General features: G+C 47.0%; 1 protein-coding gene, 1 long non-coding RNA gene and 1 pseudogene across 7 annotated transcripts in view; 1 reads left to right on the top strand and 2 right to left on the bottom strand.

Annotated features, from left to right (window-relative positions):
- The window catches only part of CTIF (cap binding complex dependent translation initiation factor), a 326,137-nt gene extending 319,846 nt beyond the window's left edge, over nucleotides 1–6,291 (bottom strand). For 3 of the 6 annotated variants that reach the window (XM_060405512.1, XM_027960717.2, XM_015103729.3), the window contains exon 1: nucleotides 5,996–6,291. The gene's annotated coding sequence lies outside the window, so the exon portion shown is untranslated. Of the gene's footprint in view, nucleotides 1–4,934 lie in introns of all 6 variants that reach the window. The other 3 variants (XM_042239452.1, XM_042239453.2, XM_042239454.2) reach the window with 3 other exon arrangements.
- Nucleotides 6,292–6,329: 38 nt separating this feature from the next.
- The window catches only part of LOC105604510 (uncharacterized), an 85,691-nt gene continuing 67,759 nt past the window's right edge, over nucleotides 6,330–24,261 (top strand). The window contains exons 1-3 of the long non-coding RNA XR_006057796.2: nucleotides 6,330–6,375; nucleotides 7,314–7,395; nucleotides 21,804–22,004. This is a non-coding gene — a long non-coding RNA (uncharacterized LOC105604510). The remainder of the gene's footprint in view (nucleotides 6,376–7,313; nucleotides 7,396–21,803; nucleotides 22,005–24,261) is intronic.
- Nucleotides 13,619–14,127, bottom strand: LOC105604509 (protein tyrosine phosphatase type IVA 1-like; annotated as a pseudogene).

The raw sequence follows: 24,261 nt of genomic DNA, 5'->3' as shown, positions 1-24,261 counted from the left end.
TGCAAAGCCAAGTCAAGTGTAGGACAATATGACTGTCTCCAGTGCCAACCAATCCCCCGTCCAACTCCATATGCCCACCCCAGTAGTTCCTGTCCTTACTTGAGTTAGGTAAGAACCAAATGAAGTCTGTGGATCCTCCTCCAAGAAAAATGCACATATATAACAGCTTGGCAAATACCTTTATGAGGTTCCTGAGGACCCCGTCATGGGAAGGGAAAGCCACAGACCAAACTTAAGCTCACAGGAAGGCCCCAAGCATAAAACCCTCTCCCAAATACACCAGACTCCTAGGAGCTAGAGATGAAAGATAGAGCAAGGAAGACCAGTGTCAAAGGAAAACTATCTCAAGACTCCAAAAGAAAGAAAAAGATGTAGCATTTTCACTCTTCGGGAAGTAAGAACCCCACCTCTTTTCAGAAAGCATCACAGTGTTTGGCAGAAACCAACACAATTCTGTAAAGGAATTATCCATCAGTTAAAAAAATAAATTAATTTTTTTAAAGAAGAAAGCATCACAGTACAGAGAAAGATTAAATGAGGCATCAAAATTTAGTAGGAGTTCTTGTTCCACTCTGCCAAGCGCTCCCTGTGACTTTGGGTGAGTCATTTCACCTCTCTGCGCCTCGGGGTCTTCAGCTTATCAGCAAGGCCCTCCCCGGGTGCCTGGATCTCAGGATGTGTCTGTTCTCACTGTTCTGAACCACGGCTCTGGCCTGGGTTTAATTCAGATGTAACATGCAGCGGTCGATAGTCGGCATCGCGGTAATTCTGAGAGAAGGCCACTGTGACAGCAATGTTCTAAGTTAAACTGCACGCTGGATGAGACAGGAGGGCAAAAGAGTAAAAAGCCTGAATGTGAACGACTGAGTTCAGGTGACCAGTGAGTCAGCAGTGAGCCCCAAAGGTAGAGGACCCCCCGCAAAAGAACATCAAAAGGGGCTGCCGCATTATTGGGTAAGCTATGCAGAAACGCCATCAGGTCTGGAGAATTCCCAGAAACTGCAGTCTGCCCGTCTGGTTGTACCTCCTGTTCTCACTCTAGGCTCAGAATTCTCTCCCCATCCTAACCACCACCTCCTGCTCCCTGTTCATGATGTGAACTTAAAACAAGGCAGTGAACCCTAAAACTGAGAAGAAATTGGAGAACAGTATCAGGGACCCCAGAAGTCAGTTGGGCAATGAACAGCTAAAAAAAGCAGACTCATATTAGAAAATCTACACAGACCTGTGAGACAGAAACTACTAAACTCGGGCAGGGCTTGTCTGAGATTTTGATCAAAAGCCACTGAAGACAGGCTATCACAGCTCATCCATCACAGCTGGGGCAGGACCCTGAAGGACAATGTGTCTGCTCCTCACTGCCCAGTAGACTAACCTGTGGTCTGGCTTCAGGGTCATCTCCCATGAGCTACCTAACTTTTACAAAAGGACAGACCTCCAGGCCCACGTGGCAGGTTCCAAGTAGTTTGAAATTCAGAGCAACAACGCTCTTCTTCCTCTGTTGCTTCTTTCTGCATTTGCTATAGGAAAGAGACTGGCATTATGAGTTCCTTGCAACCAACATATGTGAACTTGACTAAGTCCCAGGGTGAGTGCTCTAAAATATTTACAATTTGTTCCCTCCTGTAGGCTCTGAATCATCTGGGGTTTTTTTTTGCTCTGCAACTTAGCTGTTTCTGCTATCCTGTCTCTGCGTGCCTCAAACACAGTATCTAGCCCAGGAAAGTTGCTCAACAAACATTTGCTGGACTCAAAATCTTACATTTATCTCCACAGCTAGAAGATGTTTTGGCAAGCAGTGCTAAACTGTATATTAAATTTTCTTCATGTGTACTTCAAGATACACAAACATGCGCAATACATATTTGTAAATGAATAGTTGATTACCTAGCCAATCCTAATAACCCCCAGGCTGTGTCTGAGAACCTTCACTACCTGAACTCTGAGAAATGCACACAGTTATGTAGGAGCTTTTTGTTCTTTTAAAGGCTTCCATCCCTGGAGATGGAGGGAGCAGGGAGTAGAACCTGGATGGTTTCTCAGGAGCTATACTTTAAATCCATGGTTTTGGAACCAGTAAGGAACAAACTTTAGATTCAATAAGAACGCCATAAACACACCCATATGAACTCAGGCATATGTTGCAGAAACATATATCCATACATATTTATTACATGCAGTTATGATTCTGGTACATACTGCATACATCAAAGCTGACAATCATTCACCAACTGTAAATTATCAGATAAGTGATAATAATAGCAATGCAGACTTCTGTTTTTTTTAAATACTTATTCTCATTAGGACTGGCAGCAAACCAAGTGTTTTTTGACAAAGAATAAATACTGTAATTTCAGACTGTTAATGGGTGTTGGAGAAGACTCTTGAGAGTCCCTTGGACTGCAAGGAGATCAAACCAGTCAATTATAAAGGAAATAAGTCCTGAATACTCATTGGAAGGACTGATGCTGAAGCTGAAACTCCAATCCTTTGGCCACCTGATGTGAAGAACTGACTCACTGGAAAAGCCCCTGATGTTGGGAAAGACTGAAGGAGGGAGGAGAAGGGACGGCAGAAGATGAGATGGTTGGATGGCATCCCCAGCTCGATGGACATAAGTTTGAGCAAGCTCCAGGAGCTGGTGATGGATGGGTAAGCCTGGGGTAGTGCTTGCAGTCCGTGGGTTTGCAAAGAGTCAGACACAAGAGAGCGAATGAACGACCGAACTGAAATACCATAATTTACCCCGTCTTAGGCTTATTATTTCCTAGGGTCCCAAGGCCTTACTAAAAGAAGAAAGTTGGCCACTATTTAAGTTAAAAGGCCACAGACTGGGCTTCCTTGGTGACTCAGTGGTAAAGAATCTGTCTGCCATTGCAGGAGACTTGGGTTTGATCCTCGATCAGGGAAGATCCTATATGACCCAGAGCAACTGAGCCCATGAGCCACAGCTATTCAGTCTGTGCTCTAGGGCCTGGGAGCCCCAACTACTGAGCCCATGTGAAGCAACTACTGAAGCCCGGTTACTCCCAGAGCCTGTGTTCCACAACAAGAGAAGCCACTGCAATGAGAAGTCTGTGTACCACAGCTAAAGAAAAGCCTGGCAGGAAGGAAGGCTCAGCACAGCCATAAATAAATAAACAAACAAAATTATTTTAAACCAAACCAAAAAAAAAAAAAGCCACAGTCTAAGAAGTGAAATCACAGAGAGGCCTCAGGCAAGTCTCCTTACTTTTTGAGCCTCAATGTACTGTTCTGTAAAATGGGGTTAATATCCCCCATACCTTACGGGGCGTCTTAATAAATGCGATGATGGGGAGGGCGCCTAGACATACAAACATATATTATTATTATTACAGCAATCTGTTAATCACTGGTGACATTGTACCCCCGGATGCGTTACAAAATTACTGCTTTCAAGCGCACGTTATCCAAGACAGACACGTGACACAGCAGGTGAGATGATCTGTGTGTAAATTGAATCCTGTCTTAAACACGTTAAGGGAGCTTCCTGGGGCCACCTGAGTGCATCCCGCGAGGGGCCGGACATCTTAACGTCTGCTCAGTGCGTTCTGTTCCAGTATAACCGGGTTTTCTTGAAAGCCAAGCAATTTTTCTCGCGCGTTCCCAGAATGCTCGGAGCCAGGTTCCCTGAGGTTTTCGGCCCAGACCCGTCGCTGGACAGGAGGAACAGGGCCGGACAGCCTGCGGCCCCTCCCCGCCCTCTGGGCGGCTCCTTCCTCTCGCTTTCAGCTCGGGCGGTAGCGGCGCTCGTGCTGTGTCACTTTCGCCTTCGGAAGCCCCCAGCCGCTGCGAAACCAGCAGCTCCGGTGGCTTCCTCCCTCTGCGCGCGGGCCCTGAGCCTGGGAGATAATCCCCTGTCGCAGAGACCCAGCTCCGGGAGGGCAAAGACCTGCCTGCGGCCGGCTGGGTACCCGGCACCCGGCACCCGCGCCGGAGGCAGCTCGGGGCGGAGAGCGCGACCCGGCGGGCCGGGCAGCCTTCGGCCTCCACTGTCTCTAGGACGAAGAATTGGGAGGGGGTACGCAGGGGCGCCGATTCCCTCCAGGATCTGCGAAGGCAGCGGCCGGAGCGGCCGCGCGCACCCACAGCGCGCCCCGGGCCAAGGGTCAAGCGAAGGGGGCGGGGGCGCAACGCACAAGCGCCCCGCCGCTCCTCCAGGCCCAGCCAGACCAGCCCGCGGCGCCGCCGAGTAGACGGCCAGCCTGCCGGGTCCGGGTCGGGGGGAGGCGTCGGGGACGCGAGGAGAGGGACCGCGGCACGTCTCTGGCCAGGCCCTCTCTCACCGACCCGGCTCACAAGCAACCCCAGGATCTCCCCGAGCCCTCGGCCGCACGAACCCCCCTCTCCAAGGAACCAGGGCGCTGGCGCGGACACACACACGACTACGAGCCCCGGCGGGACCGATCCCCGCGGGGGCTCGGGGCCCAAGCGCGTCCCCACTACGCATCGGTCTGCGGTCCCCGCCCCGCGCACGCACGCCAGAACGGTGTGTACACACACAAACAGCTGGGCGGGGGAGGCGACGCCTCACTCCTTGAGTGGGGATGCACAGCGTGCCGCCAACCACCCCTCCCCTTTACACGCCGCACCTCCCTCTCTGTTCACACCTGCCCCCCCCCCGCAACACCAACCCTGAAAACTCCGCGAAGCCAAACAGCCAACGCAGCCCAGAGGGGCTCAGACCTCCACCACCTCCCCTCCACAACTGTCATTTAACATCAGAGGAGAGACCCAACTCAGATGCGCGGTCCCCGGGACGCCTCCCCCAGCGGTACCCTGGCTCCGACACGCGGCCCTCCGGGGCACCAGATCTCCGCTGCAGCCGAGCCACCGCCCCCCTGCCCGCCGCCCACCACCTCCCTCCCCGCCCCCACACACACCCCACCAGGACCCGCGTCTGAGACAGTCACCTGCTCGTTAAAGAACCCGAGCCGGAGCCCACTCCGCTCCGGCCCGGGTCACCAGCCACCGCGAGCTGGCTTTTCAAAGCCTGTCAACTTAACCCTGACTCCACCGGACAGGTCTGTTCCCCAGGCCCGATTACACCGCGGCGGCAGGAATAAGAACGTAAAAAAAGAAAGGAGAATCACTGCCGTGGGGAAGGTCCAAAGCTGCGACCGCAGTGGAGCCAGCGATCCGGCTTTCTCCTCTGCTCCCATCCCCGCCCCGCGCCCCCCGCGCGCGGTCCGCGGGCTCACCAGGGACGGAGGGAGGGTGCAGCCTGTCTAGACGACAGACATCTCCGCGCCCGCGGGGACGGGCGCGCACACACAAACACACACACACTCACACGCGGCCGCTGCCACAGACACAATCGGTCGCAGGAGGACGGAGGGGCAGCGTGAAGACACTCCCAGGGTCCCTCCGGGAGCCGCGAGCGCGGCAGCCTCCGGCCCTTAGCCGCCACCCGGAGCCGCGCTCCCTACCTCCGCCGACTACGGTCAGAACAGCTGCAAGTTTGGCCGGTTCGTGAACCAATGCAGCAAATGCGGGCTTCACAACAAAAGGGAGAGGAATCACGCTCGCTCGCTTGCTTCCTCCCTCCGGGTCGGAATCCGGCACATGACAGCGGCTACACCGCGCGGCTCCAACCGTGCACCCCCTCCTCACCCCACGCCAACAGAGCCCCCCTCCTCACCGGAGCTCCAGGGCCACGGCTCCCCTACTGGCGGGGAACCGGCTGAGAAGGGGCAAACCTGGGGAGGGGGCGCGATCTCACAGTGCCGTCCCCGACAGAGGCGGGGACGCAGGATGGGCGCGGACGCCTGGCTGCCCGGGGCGCAGGGTGGGAGGAGGAGGTAGGGAGGTAGGGGGCTAATTGTTTGGGGCGGTTTTCCCGGATTTATCTGTAAGCACGCACACGTCACAGAGCCCTTCCTCACCGGTCCCGGAATCGACCCGCAACGAGAGATGACTACAGGAGACGGGGGGGTTGGGGGGGGAGGCGGCGGACGGTGGGGGAGATGCTCACCTCGGGGTTCCTCAGGCCGCCGCTCCGAGCCCGAGTTGGGGGTGGGGTGGGGGGGGGGGGAAGGGGGCAGGGAAGGAGAAGGGAGGGAGGAGGCTCGGGAGAGCCGATCCCCCGCCCCGAGTTCCGCGCGTCCCGGCGGCTAAGGGGGGGGCCTCCGGCGCCCCAGCGCACAAACCCAGCCGAGAGGGGAGGGAGGGAGGGAAGGGAAGGAGGGAAAGAGGGGCGGGCGGGGGGAGGGAGCAGAGGAAGGAAAAAAAAAAAAATGATCCCTGCTCTGACACAGGGAAAGAGAATGTGGGAGGGTGTCGTCCAGGCTCCGCCCTCCCCTCCGGCCACGTGCAAAGACATGAAAGGAACGAGGACGGCGGGAGGCCTGCTGGGTAATGTAGTTCGCCTTTCTTTCCCGGGATGGCGGGCCCTGGAGAAGCGGGGCGCCGCCGTGGCGCGGGGGCAGGCCGCCCGAGCCGCCCAGATAGCAGATCGAGCCTCGCCGAAACCCCACGCCCGACGGCCGATCCCCACCCCACGCCCCGCGCGCTGGCGCCGCCCCGCGTGGGGACCTCAACTGGGGACTTGGGCGAGGAGGGAAACATTTGATTTTAGGGACCGGACGGCTTTAAGGATGAGGACTTCCTTGCTCTTAAGTGCTAAGTCTGTCCTAAGAGCAGATGAAAGGGAGCGTTGTGTACTCCCTGGGCGGCCCAAGGGCAGTTACTAATGCTCTATTAAATGCTACCGTCTGTTACTGAGATGCATATGTTATAATTAACATTTGAACATCTCAGTGGCAGGGGCGGGATGTTGTAATTAGATATGCACTTTGCAACCAATTAATTTTCCATTGGCCATGCTAAGGGCTAAGGCAGGGGACTTGGTGGACAGGAGAATTCAGCGCAGAGGGTAATTCAGTAATCACTTTACCGAATCACCAGTGTTTTCCAAGTACCTGTTAGGTGCTGGGCACTGGGCTTAGCACAGAGAAGCCTTCTGGAGAAATACATGATGCTGTACACCTTCCAAGCAAAGGAGTTATGAACTCCCTTAAACTCATGGAAAGGGGTTATAAACTCATGGAAAGGGGTTATAAACTCATGGAAGGACTTGTGGGACATGGTATAGCTGCTGAAAAAAATTGTTTATAAATTCATATAACATTTAGTGAGCACTTTTCACAGACAGAACAGGTCTGGGGATGCCAAGACTGGTGAGACCCTCAAGGAATTCAAAGTCTAGCATTAAGGACTGCAGTCAATGAGGGTATAGGGGATAAGTCCACACCTAACATAGGTGTAGGCATAACGTGCTGTGGAACCCTCAGGAGGAGCAGCCAGCCAGGATGGAGCACGGATGCAAGAAGGAGAGGATCAAGGAAGGCTTCCTTGGAGGAGGCAGCGTGTTAGGTAAGAATTACTAAAAAATGTTAACAAAGGCAAAAGAAAGAGTTGGCCTCTGAACAAGGCTACAGGGTACAAAGGCTCCAGACAGAGATAAAAGAGCAAATTCTGAAAGTCCTAGCAATTTGGCAGTGCAAAAGGGAGACTCCAAAAGGGGGGGTCAGGGATGAAGGATGGGTCTAGAGGGCAGAGGAGCCTGGGATGGCTTTTCACCAGGGGTAGGGCTTGCAGTGGGCCTTGAAGGAGGAGTGGGATTTCTTTGAAAGCAGAGGGCATGTCTTCTTGGTATGCGCCAAGCCATCAGAGGAAAGCAAAGCAGCATCTGCAGCCACGTCTGGCTCTTTTGACTCTTTTGACTCTTGGGTCATCCCCTCCCTTCTAGAGAAAGGCAGCAGACCCATAGTCAGGCATTCATAAGAGGTAGAGTGGGTATCAGAAGCCACGCGAGGCCCAATCCCCGCAGAGAAGGAGCATGTTTAAGTACACCTGACTCTTCCTGCTGCTTTGTCCCTCTTAACATTTATGCCTCATTGGCTCAGCAGTTATTTTTGCGCTTTTAACATCTGCACAATTACCCGGGTTTACAAAATATGCACCAATAGTACCAGAGTCTATCCCCTCAGCAAATTCCTCGTCACCCACCTTTCGTTGTCAGTGGTGTTTTGCACATTGTGTGATAGGCCTGCTACTTCGAAAGGCAGAAGAATGGAATTGTCTGGGTCTTGGTTTTGCCTGTGCTGTAAATCACACCCCCAGAGGTAAGGAGAGGCTGAACGATGTGCAGAATGCAAAACACCCGTGGAGAGTGCTCCCTGGCCGTTTGGAGGCTGCGCCTGCAGTGAGACAGCCAGTGCTGACAGTGTAGACTCCTCAGTCAGCCTGGCCCCTGAGCCTGATTTCCAGGCATGACACTTCCTGGATCTGGGATCTTGGGCTGTTGACTTAACCTCCAAATGAATGACCTTAGGTAGCTTATTCAGCACCCTTTTTTGGCCTTAGGAGGACCCATGGTGACAATGCATTTACCCTGGCTCTGTCTCACAGCAGCTCTCTATGATGGCTGATTCCTTTCCCTGTCCCAGGGTCTTTCTGGGCCAGAAGAATGACCCCTGAGGGTTTTTTTTTTTTTTTTTTCCCTGCAGTTAGGCCAGCAGAGCTGGTGCTGCAGGGAGAATTTCTTCAGGCGACTCATGTTCATGTGTGAAGTTGGTTAGGGTTGTATCTTCAAGGAACCTTCACGCAGCTTTAGTCGTCACCTCCCAAGGGCTCAGCTCTCCTGACCTGCCCTGCCCTGAACTCAAGGCCCCTTCACTAGATGATGTCTCTGGGCTCCCAGAGTCCTTCTTTCCACCCAGCAACACTTACCTACTGCTTTCTGTATCCTAGAGCCTGCCTCTGCTTTACCTCAACTAATACACCTTCATCACTAGATGATAAGACCCTCTTGGCATTCTCTCCTCCAACTCTGACTTCTTTGTCTTTTTATCTAGAGTTTTCTGAATCGGCCGCTGCTGGTGGGGACTTCAGGCTGGAATGGGAGTCTCTGAGAGGAAGACTCTATGGGTCACTCATTCTGGAAATTGTGGGTTTCCTCCCGTTTGGAAGGTCTGGGCTTTAATTAGTCCCTCACATGGCACCCTTCCTTCCCTGCTGTTGATCTATGTCCTACTTGCAAGCTTGGATCAGAGAGGCTGCTGGATGCAGAGTCAATGAACTGGCACTGGAATTGGTTAATTGTGGCAGATTTGAGTTACTGAGAGTTGCCTTCACCTGAATTGTCACCACATAGCCTAGAAATCAAAAGCCAGATTATTTTTCTCTGTCTCAAGTAATTGCTTTTCCTAATAAATACTTTCCTAAGATACTAGCAAAAGGAGGGAATTTCTTGGCAGTCCACTGGTTAGCACTCAGTGGTTTCACTGGCATAAGACAGGTTCAATCCCTAGTCAGGGAACTAATCAGGGAACTAAGATCCTGCAAGCTGGGTGGTAAGACCAAAAATTTTAAAAACCTTAAAAAAAGAAAAGATATGAGCAGAATGAAATAATTCTCTTTTCTTCCAATATCCTTTTCTGACTCCAGCCAGCCTTTCCTCCAACATCCAGTGCACGTGGATGTTGGGAGCCCACCAGAGTGCAGGGGCAGAGAAATGGCCTGCCATCAGGAGCTGAGGACACCAGGCTCGCACCCGTGAGATAACAGAACTAATGGGGTGCTATCCTGTGTGAGGTTGCTGTTAAGTGAACAAAGCATTCCTAGCAGTCTGGGATGGTCAGAGAAGACTTCTGAGAGGAAAGTGAGACTGGATCCACATTATCTTCCCATTGAGAAGAGGTCAGCAGTGACCTGAATCCGGGCTTTGTAGCATTGGCCTGGGATGCACTGCAGAAGTCGTGTCTTTGTCTGGAAGCTACAGAGTGGGTTCACCATGCATCAGTTTGGTAGCCAGTGACCCCACAGAGGGAAGGAAGTTAGTCCGGTGTCTTCGCTCTGTTACTGTGGTGCTGGCCTGGAGAGATAACGGCTTGATAGAATCAGGTTAAATTTCACCCCTGCCTCAGCTCAGCTTCCACTATACAACCCAAAGACCAATACCTGAAAGGCAGATGGAAAGTGATCCTGTAGGGTCGAAGTTGTTGGTAGAGGAAGGGATATTCCAACAGAGAATGATGCACTTGAAAAAAAGCAAAAGCCAAATAAGAAATGAACCAAAAAATATTGATTGGGTGTAGGCTATGTCTCAGGCATTGCAAGGTAGAGTGAGGAATTCATGTGTGAAACAAGGTTCCAGATTCCACCTGCCTCTGTCCTGCTGTGTGACATCTCTCTCTGGGCCTCAGTTTCCACACCTGTAAAATGGGAGGGTCTGTGATTATTTCCAATCCTGAAGTTCTCCCTTCAATAAGTTTATAGTCCAACTGGCAAAAGAAACAGAAAGTTAAGTAGCCGCAAGCATAAATTTTAAGCTGTTTTAATCCAGCAGAGCAGGAAGAGCTTGTGATATTCATTTAACAAAGCCCTGAAATCCACAAGGGAACAGAACACAAGCAGATCTTGTCTCACAAGATTCAAGGACAGTAAGTGCAGCCCATGAATGGTCAAGCATTCCTCAACTTCTTTAACGTTTAAGGTCAGACTTCACAGCTCAGTGGCATGAGAGCCTCATCCATGAATGGCCTTGTCCACGATGATGACTTGGGGCAAAAAGATATAACCCCCCCCCCCCCCGCCATATGTCTGCAAGAGACATGTTTCATTATGTGTCAGGGTACACTCTAGAAAAATTGTGCCACCCTCATCCTGGGAGGAGTGGCCAGGCTTATTGGACTAGGGGTGTACACTTGATCCAAGGACATTGGCTGGGCCTGGACTTAAGTGGCCCTGGCTCCAGCAGATGAACTGAACCAATCAGATTCCCTTTTGTGAGAATCTACAGGGAGAGGCTGAGAGACCACTGCTCATTGGTGATTCTGCTCAGTCAGGTAATGAAGGGGGTGGGGTGGGGGGGTGGGGTGAGGCTGTGGCCTTAGTGGGGCAGGTTGGGAGGAGTAGGCAGAGGAGGCTGATAAAGGAGTGGGGAAGGGAGGCAGACAAATGCGTGGAGTAGCCTCGGTTCCTAACTCCAATTCTCAGTCCTAAGGTGATCTATCATACCTCTCTTTGGTATTTCTGTATCCTTAGAGTAATTCCCTTTACTTTGTGCTAGGTTGAGTGGCTTTCTCATTTTTGTAATCCAAATACCCACATCTGGAACAGCCTGAAAGAGAAGTGCAGAGAAAGTTAAAGCTGTTATGATCCGTGTAAAGCAGAATTTCCCCTCCTGAAGAGGCTCTTCCTTTTTCTATCCTAGATGTCTCCCTCTTCAACTAATTGATAATCCCTGTCTCCTAAATATTATTCTGAAATGCCTGCAAAATATCTTGGCCTTGAACCTTCCACAGTCGCTAAATCCCCTTTTCCAGGAAAAACAGATAATATATTAATCAAGCAATTACTATTTGCCAGGCGACAACCAAAACACTTTCTGTGCTTTTTTTCATATAGACTACATTGCAACTTTTACAGTGGAAGGAACTAGACGAGGAGGGGTGACAGGACTTGCCCAGGGCCATACAGCCAGCAGACAGACGGCGGTCCACACAAGACAGTGGACCTGAGTTGGGGAGCTTAACCCTGCCCCCTCACCTCCAAGCATCATCACGAGCACCTCTCCTCTAGCTGCAGGCAACATCCTTTTTCCTCACTGGTGCATTTATAATGGGGTGCTTAGACTTGATAGGTGTGTGTGCATTTGTTTGTCTACATCTGCCCCAAATGATTCTACACTGTAGAAGAATGATCATTGTTTGTACCCCTCATCAGTCAAAATTTTTTTTTTACCTGGCTCTATATTTCTCTGGCTTCCTTAATGGCTCAGACTATAAAGAATCCACATGCAGTGCAGGAGACCTGGGTTCGATCCCTGCGTCAGGATGATGCCCTGGAGAAGGGAAAAGCTATCCATTCCAGTATTCTTGCCTGGAGAATTCCATTTTGCCTATTATATTTTCCAAAATAGACTTTTTCCTTCCAATTTTATTGAGATATAATTGACATAAAAATAGACATTTTAAATGATGATCTAAAGATGAAATAAACATTTAAAATAATTTTAAAATTTTATGAGTTTATGATTCAAAAGTGCTTTTGTTCTTAGGGAGGCTTATTTTTTGCATCAGTTTTTGACGATCGATACTTTTGATCATTTATTTAATGTTTATGCTCTTGCATTAGATTTTTACAAGCTGGTGAAAACTGACAAATTATTTCTCCCATAGAACTATGACCACATGTTCCCAGACAGTATAAATATATGGTTGAGCTAATATTGCTACACATCACCATTTTATCAATTACATAATAAAACAAATTGTCAAGTATCCAAATACTAAGTTATACAGCTCAAAAGGTATATAAAATATTGAATGTCCGCTCAATTCATTAGCACAAACCCACTAATGATTTTTTTTTTTGCAGGAGAGGTTAGAAATCACATTTCAAACAAAACCAAGTTGGTAAACAACTTCAGATAAGTATGAAAAAAATTTACAAGAATTTCAGATATTTTGATGGTTTTAAGTACAATAATAAAGTAAAGTATTTCTACCTTTAAAAACAAAATTTCTTAAATTAAAGCACATATTCTCCATGTCCTTCACAAGACAAAGGCAACATTTTACTAAAAAATACTTAACAGCTGCCTCCCATTCTTTTTTCAGGCCTTCCTTGTGCAAACACTCCCAAAGTGCAAACATTAGAATTAACTGTAGGCTTTTTTTTTTTTTCCCTTGGTCTGGAAACGTTAAAGACATTGTGCTTCTGTACAATATAGATTTTCAAAATAGAGGTCTTCGACAGCAACACAAAATGAGGTGTTTTAATATAGGGAGATATTAAATACTCATTATAAGTCTTGGTTAATTTAAAAACGGAGCAGATCTGATGTATACTGGCATGAATGTGGGAGATGTAAACATGTTTTGAGCAAACAGCCTCAGAAGCCCTACGTTCTATCTTTGAAATGATGAGAGGAATAAACCACGTAAGGTCCAAAGTGTTCATGGTTCCTGGGATTTGTTCTATGTGATACTCAACTTCACAAGTATCATGCTGAGTATTTTGTGACCTAGTCTTTCTAAATTTCGTATATGTTAATTCGAGTCTGGCATGGAAACAGATTTAAAGACATGACTCAGTACTGCATGTTTTCAGGAAAGGTCAATTGGTACAAATTATAAGCACATTTTAAATGCTGAACAGCATGAATTCTTTGCTATTATCCAAGTAGGTTGAACATACTTACTTGAACAGAGGTTGCAATTCTGCCAGGCTCGTGGACTGGTAAAACTGCTTTTCAACACTCTTGTGGAAGCCTCAGGCTCCGCAGGTTGTACTAATCATAAAGTAGCTGCCTTTCAATGCAGGAAATGTAACAGAAATGGGTTTGATCCCTGGGTCAGGAAAATGACTTAGAGGAGGGCATTGCAACCCACTCCAGTATTCTTGCCTAGAGAATCCCATGGACAGAGGAGCCAGTTGGACACGACAGAAGCAACTTAGCATAGCATAACATAGCATGGAAGCTTCATCAGACTTACTCACCAAGCCAATGGGCTGGCTAATATCTACGACAAATTCCATCCCATCTCAGGTTCTATTTCCAAGCTATGGCATTACACACCCGGTTTTATCAAATGCAACAGCTGTTTCCATGACCATTGGAGTCTTAAGTGCAGCCACATTTTAGGAGCATACTTCTCCAAACACAAAAGCTGCTTGCTGTTAAAAGCTCCTAGCCACTTTGTCTTATGAACTGTACTGTATCTTCATATTTCATTCCACCTTCAATTACTGCTAGGGCGACAAGTGCTGGAACTCTGCCAAGGCCTGCCACACAACGAATAGCAATACAACGACCAGGGTCTTCACAAAACTTAATTTTCACAAGACAAACAATCATCGATGATCTGGTTAGATGGTTGTGTGCCATTTTCAAATGCCAGTTGAGAACATAGATGCCTTCCTTCTCTGCAGGAGTAAGAGTCATAAGTTGCTTTATAAATAGTTCCTATATATATATATATAAACTGTATATATAGTTCCTCTATAAATTTGTTTAAGGTCACATTAGTTGGATTGTGTGTAATAAAGTCTCATCTTTCTGTATGTAACTTCCACAGGAGCTGGGTGGTTCATTTGAGCCACGTTTATTCAGTTAAAAAACAGTTCAATAGGGATATGAAAGAATTTTTAAAAATTGAATACAGAAATGATGCAAAGATAGTGAGTCTACTTCAGTATACTCCACTTGAAATTCTCAGTCCTTTCGAGTATGAAGTTGGGAGTAACGGGAAATGCAATGAACCTCGAAACAAGAAGCAGCAATTCTTCATTCAGTCCAGTAATGTTAAGGCAATAGAGAGGAAGTACCCTGAGGTTTACCCCATCTAGGTTTGACCTCTTGTAAAAAACGCACTGTGGATTTCAATTCAACACTTCTGTGTTTAGGTTGATCACTCTTATGGGGGCTTCTTGATGGAATAGTAATGAATTTCTACAGTTCACTTGTCTGCGTAGCGGTTGTGCTGTGCCTGGTAGAAATCTCCACTGCCCTTCAGAAACTCCGTAAATGTGTGACCGAGAACACCTCAGAATTGTTTCCCTCCAGCCTGTTCTCTTGCTGTAGGTTTAGTTATCCAGTGGCTTTCCTGGTGGCTCAGCAGTAAAGAACCTGCCTGCCAATGCAGGAGACATAAGAGACGTGGGTTTGATCCCTGGATCAGGAAGATCACCTGGAGGAGGACGTGGCAACCCTCTCCAGTATTCTTGCCTAGAGAATCCCATGGACAGAGGAGCCTGGCGGGCTACAGTCCATGGGGTCGCACAGAGTCGGACAGGACTGAAGCGACTAATCGGCAGCAGGTTTAGTTATCCCAAGAAAGGTCCACTCTTAGAGCTTCTCTCTCAGGCTCCCAAATGCTGCATACGTTTAACGAAAAGGTGACCATCAGTAAACATCATATTTTCTTCTGGAACTCCAGTGGCTTGTTTTGGGACACACACACCTGGGGCCCACATACCAAACCCTGGATTTGGAATATTTGTCATGTTTCCCAGTTTGTTAATAATACAGTGATTTCAAGAAATAATGAAGAGGCAGTCAGCTAAATCCGACAGTTTCATTCCTTTTCTGACTTATCTATTACCCTAGTAGTTTTTATTTTATTGTGTTTTAAACCAGTGATTTATTACATATAATGGCTGAGATAGCATTACTTATACATTATTCATCCAGCTAAACCCATTAATAAAATGAAAAACACATTTCTGTATCATTAAAATGTCTGCAGAGATACTGGCAACCCACTCCAATACTCTTGCCCAAGAAATTCCGTGGGTGGAGGAGCCTGGTGGGCTACAGTCCACGGAGTCACGAAGAGTCCGACACGACTGAGCGACTTCACGACTCACGACAAGAGACACTATTGGAAAAATCATTTAAATGACTTCTTTTTTTTCAACTCTAGTGTTTACCAAGGTACATACGATGTGTTCACTCTGAGTTAGATATCATGAGTGATATTCTATAGCATATATGCGGGCTTAGTCACTCAGATGTGTCCGACTCTTTGCAACCCTATGGACTGTAGCCCACCAGGCTCCTCTGTCCATGGAATTTTCCAGGTGAAAATATTGAAATGGGTTGCCCTTTCCTCCTCCGGAGGATCTTCCTGACCCAGGGATTAAACCCACATCTGCTATGTTTCCTACATAGCAGAGTGATAAGCACGCACAAAAATGTGCAGACAACTAGGCTTACAGGACCTTAGTTCAGAAGAAAAGACAGACACACCTAAGCAGACATGGCAGCGTAAGACTAAAGCCTGGAACATGTAGGATGTGCAATACAGGCGGGTTACTGTCCAGAGAAAGGGAATCTTGAGAGCTGGGGGGAGGGGAAAGTTTGACAGGAGAAATGGGACCCAAGACAGGCTCTGAGGCCTGAGCGTGATTGCATGGGAAGGGGATAAGAAGGTGGCCGTCCCCTAGGTGGATGGCAGGAGTTTATAAGTGGGAACTAACAAAAGGAAGAAGGAGGCAGTTAAGTCCAGAAAGGCAGTGCTGTGGAGCTGGTTGGAGCCTGGACTCATGATGTACACAGACCAGAATGTGAATCTCGTTGTCACCTTTTATAACCGGATGACAGCCTTGGGCAACTTGACCTCTCTGTCCTCTCTAAATCAGAAAAGTAATCGTGCTTTCCTTGGTAAGTTGTCACGAGGATTAAGGAGCTCATGTATATAAAGCACATCATAAGGGCTCAATGGAGGTTAACTTTTCTTTTTCAATTGTTGTTTTTGTTGTTATACTGGGGATAGGCTGGGTGGGATCTCGAGTGAAAATCTTGGCAATTTGGACTTTATTCTGTGGCCCAGGAGAGTAAGGTTAGATTTTTGTTTCTGAGTGATAATTCAGACATAGTGGAATGTAGCTCAGTCCTAGGCCCAGTGAGTCCCGCCTGGCCTGAGCTGAGGTCCCAGTAACCTGCATCAGCACTGTCAGTGTGAGCTTTTCTGGTTCTGCAGTCCTGGGGTCTCAAAGAGCTGGACACGACTTGGCGACTGAACAAGAACTGCCAGTTCGGCAGAACCTAGGGGATAAGGAAGAGACGGTGCTCTAGGGCTGATATGGTGTCCCTCCTCCACCCATGGGCAGATACATATACCCACATCCCTCTTGTTTTTCCGTGTTGACAGTACTGATCATCAGATTTGTTTATACTTCACTCTTTCCAGAAAGGACTTGAGACAGCTTTTTAAATTCTAAAATTCACCTTGTATATGAAAATAGGAGTTTACACAGAAGATATTTTATGAGATGATTACCCCTTTTACAAAAGAGGTAACCATACTTTCTTTAAATAGCAGCTCATCTGGTATATTCAACATCAGAGCTAATTGACAATATTTTGCTCTGTCAGCAACTTTTCTGGACTGCTTTGATGGTATAAATATGATTCACAGCATTGACTGGTTTTGATCAGGTTTGGTACTTGAATAAAAGGTACTTAAATTCAAGGAGCCCTTAAATTTATTTTGTGGCATCTTAAACCAAAATAAGGGCTCTGCCTTTTTTATTTTTTTGATGAGTTTCTGTACAGTCTGAGATGTGCAGAGCTGCTGCTGCTGCTGCTAAGCCATGTCAGCCGACTCTGTGCTACCCCATAGACGGCAGCCCACCAGGCTCCTCTGTCCCCAGGATTCTCCAGGCAAAAATACTAGAGTGGGTTGCCATTTCCTTCTCCAATGTATGCATGCACGCATGCTAAGTTGCTTCAGTCGTGTCCGATTCTATATGATCCTATGGACGGCAGCCCACCAAGCTCCTCCATTCACAGGATTCTCTAGGCAGGAATACTGGAGTGGGTTGCCATTTCCTTCTCTCCAGAGCTAAGCAATGAAATTGAATCTGGTCTAGAGACCACTGAACTGCCAGTTGGTCATGGAAGCCTGCCTGGAAGAAGAGGCAGGCGAGATTTTCAGAAAAATAAGGAAAGATGCCAGTTGGCTGACACTGAAAGGGAGACCATCCCAGGAGAAGGGAAAGTGTAGGGGAGATATTGGGGCTGCTCCTCTCCCTAAAGGGCAGCAGCAGAGGTGGCCCACCAGCCTGGAACCTAGGATAAGCCGGTGGAAGAGACAGCAGCAGACTGGTGACAGTTCTCCTGGCCCCCATCCCAGAAAACAGTTTTGGTCTGATGTAGAGATAAGATTCACAACACTCCATTCCTGCTATCCTTGAGTTCACGCCTTATCAAACATACCCTTTCAGTGGGCATGTTGCCATGACAACCTGTAGTCACTGGAGGGCATCTATAATTGGTTGAAAATGGCATTAATTTAGTTATAGGTTTGTTGTGTTTTTTTTTCCAGGAGTTTTAGTCCACAGCTACTTTGAGTACTCGGATTCAGATGTCATCGTTTTGGCTGAACAGACTAATAATCGCCTTGTAATTTAATTACTCAGTGAGCACCAGTGAACTCTTCTGCTGTGCACTGAGTTGCAATTTTTGAATACCAGCTTCGTGGGCAGGTCCTGGCTCTGGAAGCTGTAGTTATCCAGATGCGGGTCATAACCTCAGCTGTGCTTTGTGACGCTACTCAGCCGTGGAATTAGCTCCAGGGGTGTTTGTGCATGTGAACCCATCCTGCGTGGTCCACCTGTCAGCTATGGCAGCCTGTTCATTTCCACCAAAGAACACGTGGTCCCTCCTGTCACCTCTCCTTTTCTTTCATTCTCCTGCCACCTGGTATGATACCATTTTCTAGGCCTAGAAAACCTCCCATCTTGGAATGATAGGAATTTTTCTCAAAATTTTTTTTTAGTTCTACCTGTTTATTGCTATCAACCCATCTTCCTCCACCTCCGTCTTGTGTGCGACCCCATGGACTGTAGGCCCGCCAGGTTCCTCTGTCCATGGGATTTCCCAGGCAAGAATACAGGAATGGGTTGCCATTTCCTTCTCCTTGGATTTTTAAATCTCAAAAAATCGTGATGAAATACGTATAAATTTACCATGTTAACTATGTTTAAGTGCACAATTCAGTGGCACTAAGAACACTCATATTGTTACACTACCATCACCATCATCCATTCATAGAACTCTTCCTTTTGCAAAACTGAGACTCTGTACCCCTTAAATGAAAGCTCTTCCTTCTCGCTGCCTCCTGCTGCTGCTGCTGCTGCTGCTGGTAAGTTGCTTCAGTCGTGTCTGACTCTGTGCAACCCCAAAGATGGCAGCCCACCAGGCTCCTCCGTCCCTGGGATTCTCCAGGCAAAAACACTGGAGTGGGTTGCCATTTCCTTCTCCAATGCATGAAAGTGAAAAGTGAAAGTGAAGTTGCTCAGTCGTGTCCGACTCTTCGCGACCCCATGGACTGCAGCCTACCAGGCTCCTCCATCCATGGGATTTTCCAGGCAAGAGTACTGGAGTGGGTGCCATTGCCTTCTCCGTCGCCTCCTCATAGCACCAGGAAACCACCATTCTAGTTTTTTGTCTCCATTTGGCCACCTGATGTGAAGAAATGACTCATTAGAAAAGACCCTGATGCTGGGAAAGATTGAAGGCAGGAGGAGATGGGGACGACAGAGTATGAGATGGTTGAATGGCATCACCAACTCGATGGACATGAGTTTGAGCAAGCTCTGGGAGTTGGTGATGGATAGGGAGGCCTGGCGTGCTGCAGTCCATGGGGTCGCAAAGAGTTGGACATGACTGAGTGACTGAACTGAACTGAACTGAACTGAATTTAACTTCGTATGGGCTTCCCCAGTGGCTCAGCAGTAAAGAATCTGTCTGCAATGCAGGAGACGCAGAAAATATGGGTTCAGTCCCTGGGTAGAGGAGGTCCCCCAGAGGAGTGCATGGTAACCCACTCCATTATTCTTGCCTGGAGAATCCCATGGACAGAGGAGCTTGGCTGGCTACAGTCCATAGGGTCTCAAAGATTTGGACACGACTGAAGACACTGAGCTTGAGCACACATGCACGCTAAGTCACTTCAGACCCTGAGCAGCCCACCAGGCTCCGCCGTCCACAGGATTCTCCAGGCAAGAACACTGGAGTAGGTTGCCATTTCCTTCTCCAAGCCATGAAAGTGAAAAGTGAAAGTGAAGTAGGTCAGTCGTGTCTGACTCTTAGCGACCCCATGGACTATAGCCTACCAGGCTCCTCCATCCATGGGATTCTCTCTCCAGGCAAAAGTACTGGAGTGGGTTGCCATTGCCTTCTCCATGAGCTTGAGCAGGGGCCTCATATAAGTGAAATGATACAGTATTGGTTCCTTTTTTTCTCTCAGTGTTTGCTCTTTTGTGGCAAGCTTTTTTCACTTGGAGTGATGTCCTCAAGGATCATGTATGTTACAGCATGTGTCAGAATTTCCTGTTTTTTAAGGCTGAATGATATTCTCTTGTCCATTTTCTTTATTCATTTCATCTGTTAATGAACATTTGGGCTGCTTTCACCTCTTGGTTGTTGTGAATAATACTTCAGTGAGTATGTGTGTGTAAATATCTCAAGACCTTGCTTTCAGTTCTTTGGGGCATAAACCCAGGAGCAGAATTGCTGAATCAGATGGTAGTTCTTTTTTTCATTTTCTTGAGGAACCACCATACTGTTTTCCATCATAGTGGCACCATTCTTACTTTATACCAACGATGTGCAAGGGTTCCAATTTCTCCATATTCTTGCCAACCTTTACTTGTTTTATTTTCCCATAGTGACCATCATAATGGGTGGAAGTGGTAATAATAATTTTTATTAAGGAGAAAGCCTGTCTAACCTCACTATTTAATAACACTTCTATTAATAGCAGTTATAGTAGCTGCTATTAATTGAGTACATAGCACATGGTAGCTACTTGTATTAGAGTTCTCCAGAGAAACAGAACCAATAGGTTGGATATGTAACTATGTAAGAGGGAGTTTATTATAGGAATTGACTCACAATTATTGAGAACAAGAAGTCCTAGGATCTGTCGTTTTCAAGCTGGAGACCCAAAGAATCCAGTGGTATAATTCAGTCCTAGTCCAAAGACTTGAAAACCAGGAGCACTGATGCCTGAAGGCTGGAAAAAATGGGTTTCTCAGCTCAAATAGAGAGAGAGAATTTGCCCTTTTTCTGCCTTTTTGTTCCAGCCAAACTCTCAGTAGATTGGATGATGCCCACCCACATTAATGAGGGTGATCTTCTTTATTACATTCACCAATTCAAATTCCAGTCTTTTCTGGAGACAACCTCACAGACACACCAAGAAATAATGTTTTACCATTACCTGGGCATCCCTTAGCCCAGTCAAGTTGACACAGAAAATTAACCATCTTTATGTTAGTTATCTCATTTAATTCTTACACCAACTTTATCATTCCTGTTTTATAGATAAAGGAATGGAGACCCAGGAAATATACATAATTGTTGATTCACCCAAGGTCCTATAACCAAGTAATTATATGCCACTGAAAGAGGCTACAAGATTCCTCAACACAGAATAAGACCTGCTTAGGGATTAACAGAACAGATTCTAGCAATGCAGTTCTTTTATTTTGTTCCTAAAATTTAGTGACTTTCTGGGTGATGACAATAAAAAATAATGAAGACAGTAATGATATTAAAGAAGAAAAAAGAGATTGAATATAAGCAAATGTTCAGTTATAATCTCCATATGTGAAAAAACTCTCAATATTTGAACATTTTATATTCATAGAGAACTAAATTAGAGGGTGATTATTCATATAATGGAATTATTTGCTTTATAGAAGGATTCACCGAATTATCCTCTTCTGTGATGAGCTTTCCCCATTCATTTAAAACAGGAATTAATTTATAACAATGTGATGTATATATAGCTCCCCCAGAACCCATCTATTGCACAGCATGAAGCCAAATCAAGTTGCTAAAATGATTTTGATTACTGGATAATGACAGTAGGGAATATTTATTCACTTCAGCATTTGAGGATTCCACCTACAAAAGGATTTGCAGATATCAAACCACTATCCTTAATCTTGGAGAAATTACGAAGGACCAGGAAAATGCCAAAGACGGGTGAAACAGATTATTAAACAAGTGATTTGCAAGCACCCACTGGAAGAAGGAATCACTTGAAGACTCCTTGTACATGTGTGTTCAATTGCTCCATTGTGTTCAATCACCCATTCGTGTCCAACTCTTTGCGACCCCATTAACTGTAGCCTGCCAGATTCCTCTGTAGGATTCTCTAGGCAAGAAAAGTGGAGTGAATTGCCATTTCCTACTTCATGGGATCTTCCCATCCTAGGGATTGAACTCTCATCTCTTGCTTCTCCTTCCTTGCCAGGCAGATTGTTTATCATTGGTGCCACCTGGAAAACCCTGGATCAGACGGAAACAATAAGCTGAGCCAAACTGAGATCTTTTCTTGTGCGGCTGATGGTACTAGAGAACTAGGAGAGGAGAGAGCCGTGGCTTTGCTGTGGCAGTATCTCCTGACTTTCTCCTGAAAAAGAAGCAGCATCAGTGGAAGAGAATGCATGACTAGGTGAGCAGTCACTTCTGGCTTTTTGGTTAAGATGACCTGCTGTTGGTAGATTTTCATCTGGGTGACAAGCACTCAGCAGGCACATTCTCACCATTTCCTATAGGAACTGCATTCAGTTGCAGAGATCCAAGTTATAGTGGTTTAAAAAACACAACAGGATTTTCTCTCACATTAAAAAGAAACTTTGTATAGTCACTTTGGAAGACAGTTTGGCAGTTTCTTATAGAACTAAACATATTCTCACCATGTGATCCAGCAATCTCATTCTTTGGTTATTTACTCAAAATGATTGAAAACTTATGTGCACACAAAAACCTGCCCGTGGATGTTTACGGCAGCTTTGTTTGTAATTTCCAAAACTTGGAAGCCGCCAAGATGCCCTTCAGTAGGTGAATGGGTAAACAAACTGTGGTACATCATCCAGGCAATGGATAATTGTTCAACGCTAAAAAGAAATGAGCTATCAAGTCATGAAAATTCATGGAGGAAACTTAAATGCATATTGCTAAGTGAAAGAACCCAATCTGAAAAGGCTGTATGATTTCAATGATGTGACCTTCTGGAAAAGACAAAACTGTGGCAAGATAGTTGAAAGATACGTGGTTGCTAAGGATTCCAGGGAAGGAGCAGGTCGGGGATAAGCAGGTCAAGCACAGAGGATTTTTTAAGGCAGTAAAACTACTCTGTATAATGCTGTAACGGTGGATACAAGTTCTTGTGTGTGTGTGTGTCTTAGTCCCTCAGTCTTGTCCAACTCTTCACAACCTCATGGACTCTAGCCCACTGGGCTCCTCTGTCCACGGGATTCTACAGGCAAGAATACTGGAGAAGGAAGCCATGCCCTTCTTCAGGGGATCTTCCTGACCCAGGGATCAAACCTGGGTCTCCTGCATTGTAGGCAGATTCCTACCATCTGAGCCACCAGGAAAGCCCACAAGTCTTTATATATTTTCTAAAACCCATACAACGTACACCACCAAGTGTGGACTTTAGTTAATACTAATGAATCAATATTAGCTGTCGATTGTAACAAATATACCATACTAATGCAAGAGGTTAGCAATAAAGGATCCAGTGGGGGTGGGGACAGGGGAATCTGGGAACTCTCTGTCCTTTCTATAAACCCAAAGATTGCTCAAAAAGCAAAATCTATAAATTAAAAAGAAGAAAAAAAATCCAGACTAAGAAACAGTCCAGATTTAGGCCCCTCACCTTGAAGTAATTCGAGCCCTAGCTCCTCCTGTCTTCCCAGACTTGTCCTCCCTAGTGTATGCTTTCCATCCTCAAAGTTGACTCATGTTCATGATACTGACTAGGATTCCTGGCCTTCCCCCATCCGTGGAAATTGACTAGACTTCAGGCAAGAAATTCAAGCAAGGCTTATTGGGGCCCCTGCTGTAGCAGCTGGGAGTAGGAACAGGTAACATGTTCCTTTGCTCTCTCACTCTCTGAGTGGGGGTTGGGGGGCAAGTTTGTTCTTTATATGGGGTGAGGGTAGGGGTATGTCCACAGAGTAGGGCTGGGTAGCTTCGGCGGTTTGCCCACCCCACTGTGTTGAGTGCAGGAGGCGTGTTTCTGCCCCACCCTCTTCAGAAGTAACAGCTGGATTTTTTTGGCCTATTTGTATCTTTTGGCCATAATTTGTCCCAACTAACAATGCACACACTTAATCTTAGTCTATATAATTTCTTTGTATTTTGCTGCTGGAAGAGAGGGGTGTCCAGGTGCGAGCATTGCAGCCCTGCTGCAAAGGGTCCCAGGTCCCAGCCTGTCTCAGTCACAGTAGTGATAAAGGGCAAAAGAGCCTGTGGGTCCCTACCAAATTAGTCCCCTTAAAAAAAGTTTCCAAGGAAAAACAGGCTATTTTGGATTTTATTGAGGAAGACTTGTTAATTTTGTCAGGTATGATACTGGTATTGTGGTTATGTTAACAAAGAAAGTATCTCTTGCAGTTCAGTTCAGTCATTCAGTCGTGTCCCACTCTGCGACCCCATGAACCACAGCACACCAGGCCTTCCTGTCCATCACCAACTCCCAGAGTCCACCCAAACCCATGTCCACTGTCGGTGATGCCATCCAACCATCTTATCCTCTGTTGTCCCCTTCTCCTCCTGCCCTTGATCTTTCCCAGCATCAGGATCTTGTCCAATGAGTCAGCTCTTCACATCAGATGGCCAAAGTATTGGAGTTTCAGCTTCAACATCAGTCCCTCCAATGAACACCCAGGACTAGTCTCCTTTAGGATGGGCTGTTGGAT

This window comes from Ovis aries, chromosome 23 (assembly GCF_016772045.2).
Source record: "Ovis aries strain OAR_USU_Benz2616 breed Rambouillet chromosome 23, ARS-UI_Ramb_v3.0, whole genome shotgun sequence".
In the NCBI taxonomy this organism is placed as follows: Eukaryota; Metazoa; Chordata; class Mammalia; order Artiodactyla; family Bovidae; genus Ovis; species Ovis aries.
This window is presented reverse-complemented; position numbering and strand designations above follow the sequence as displayed.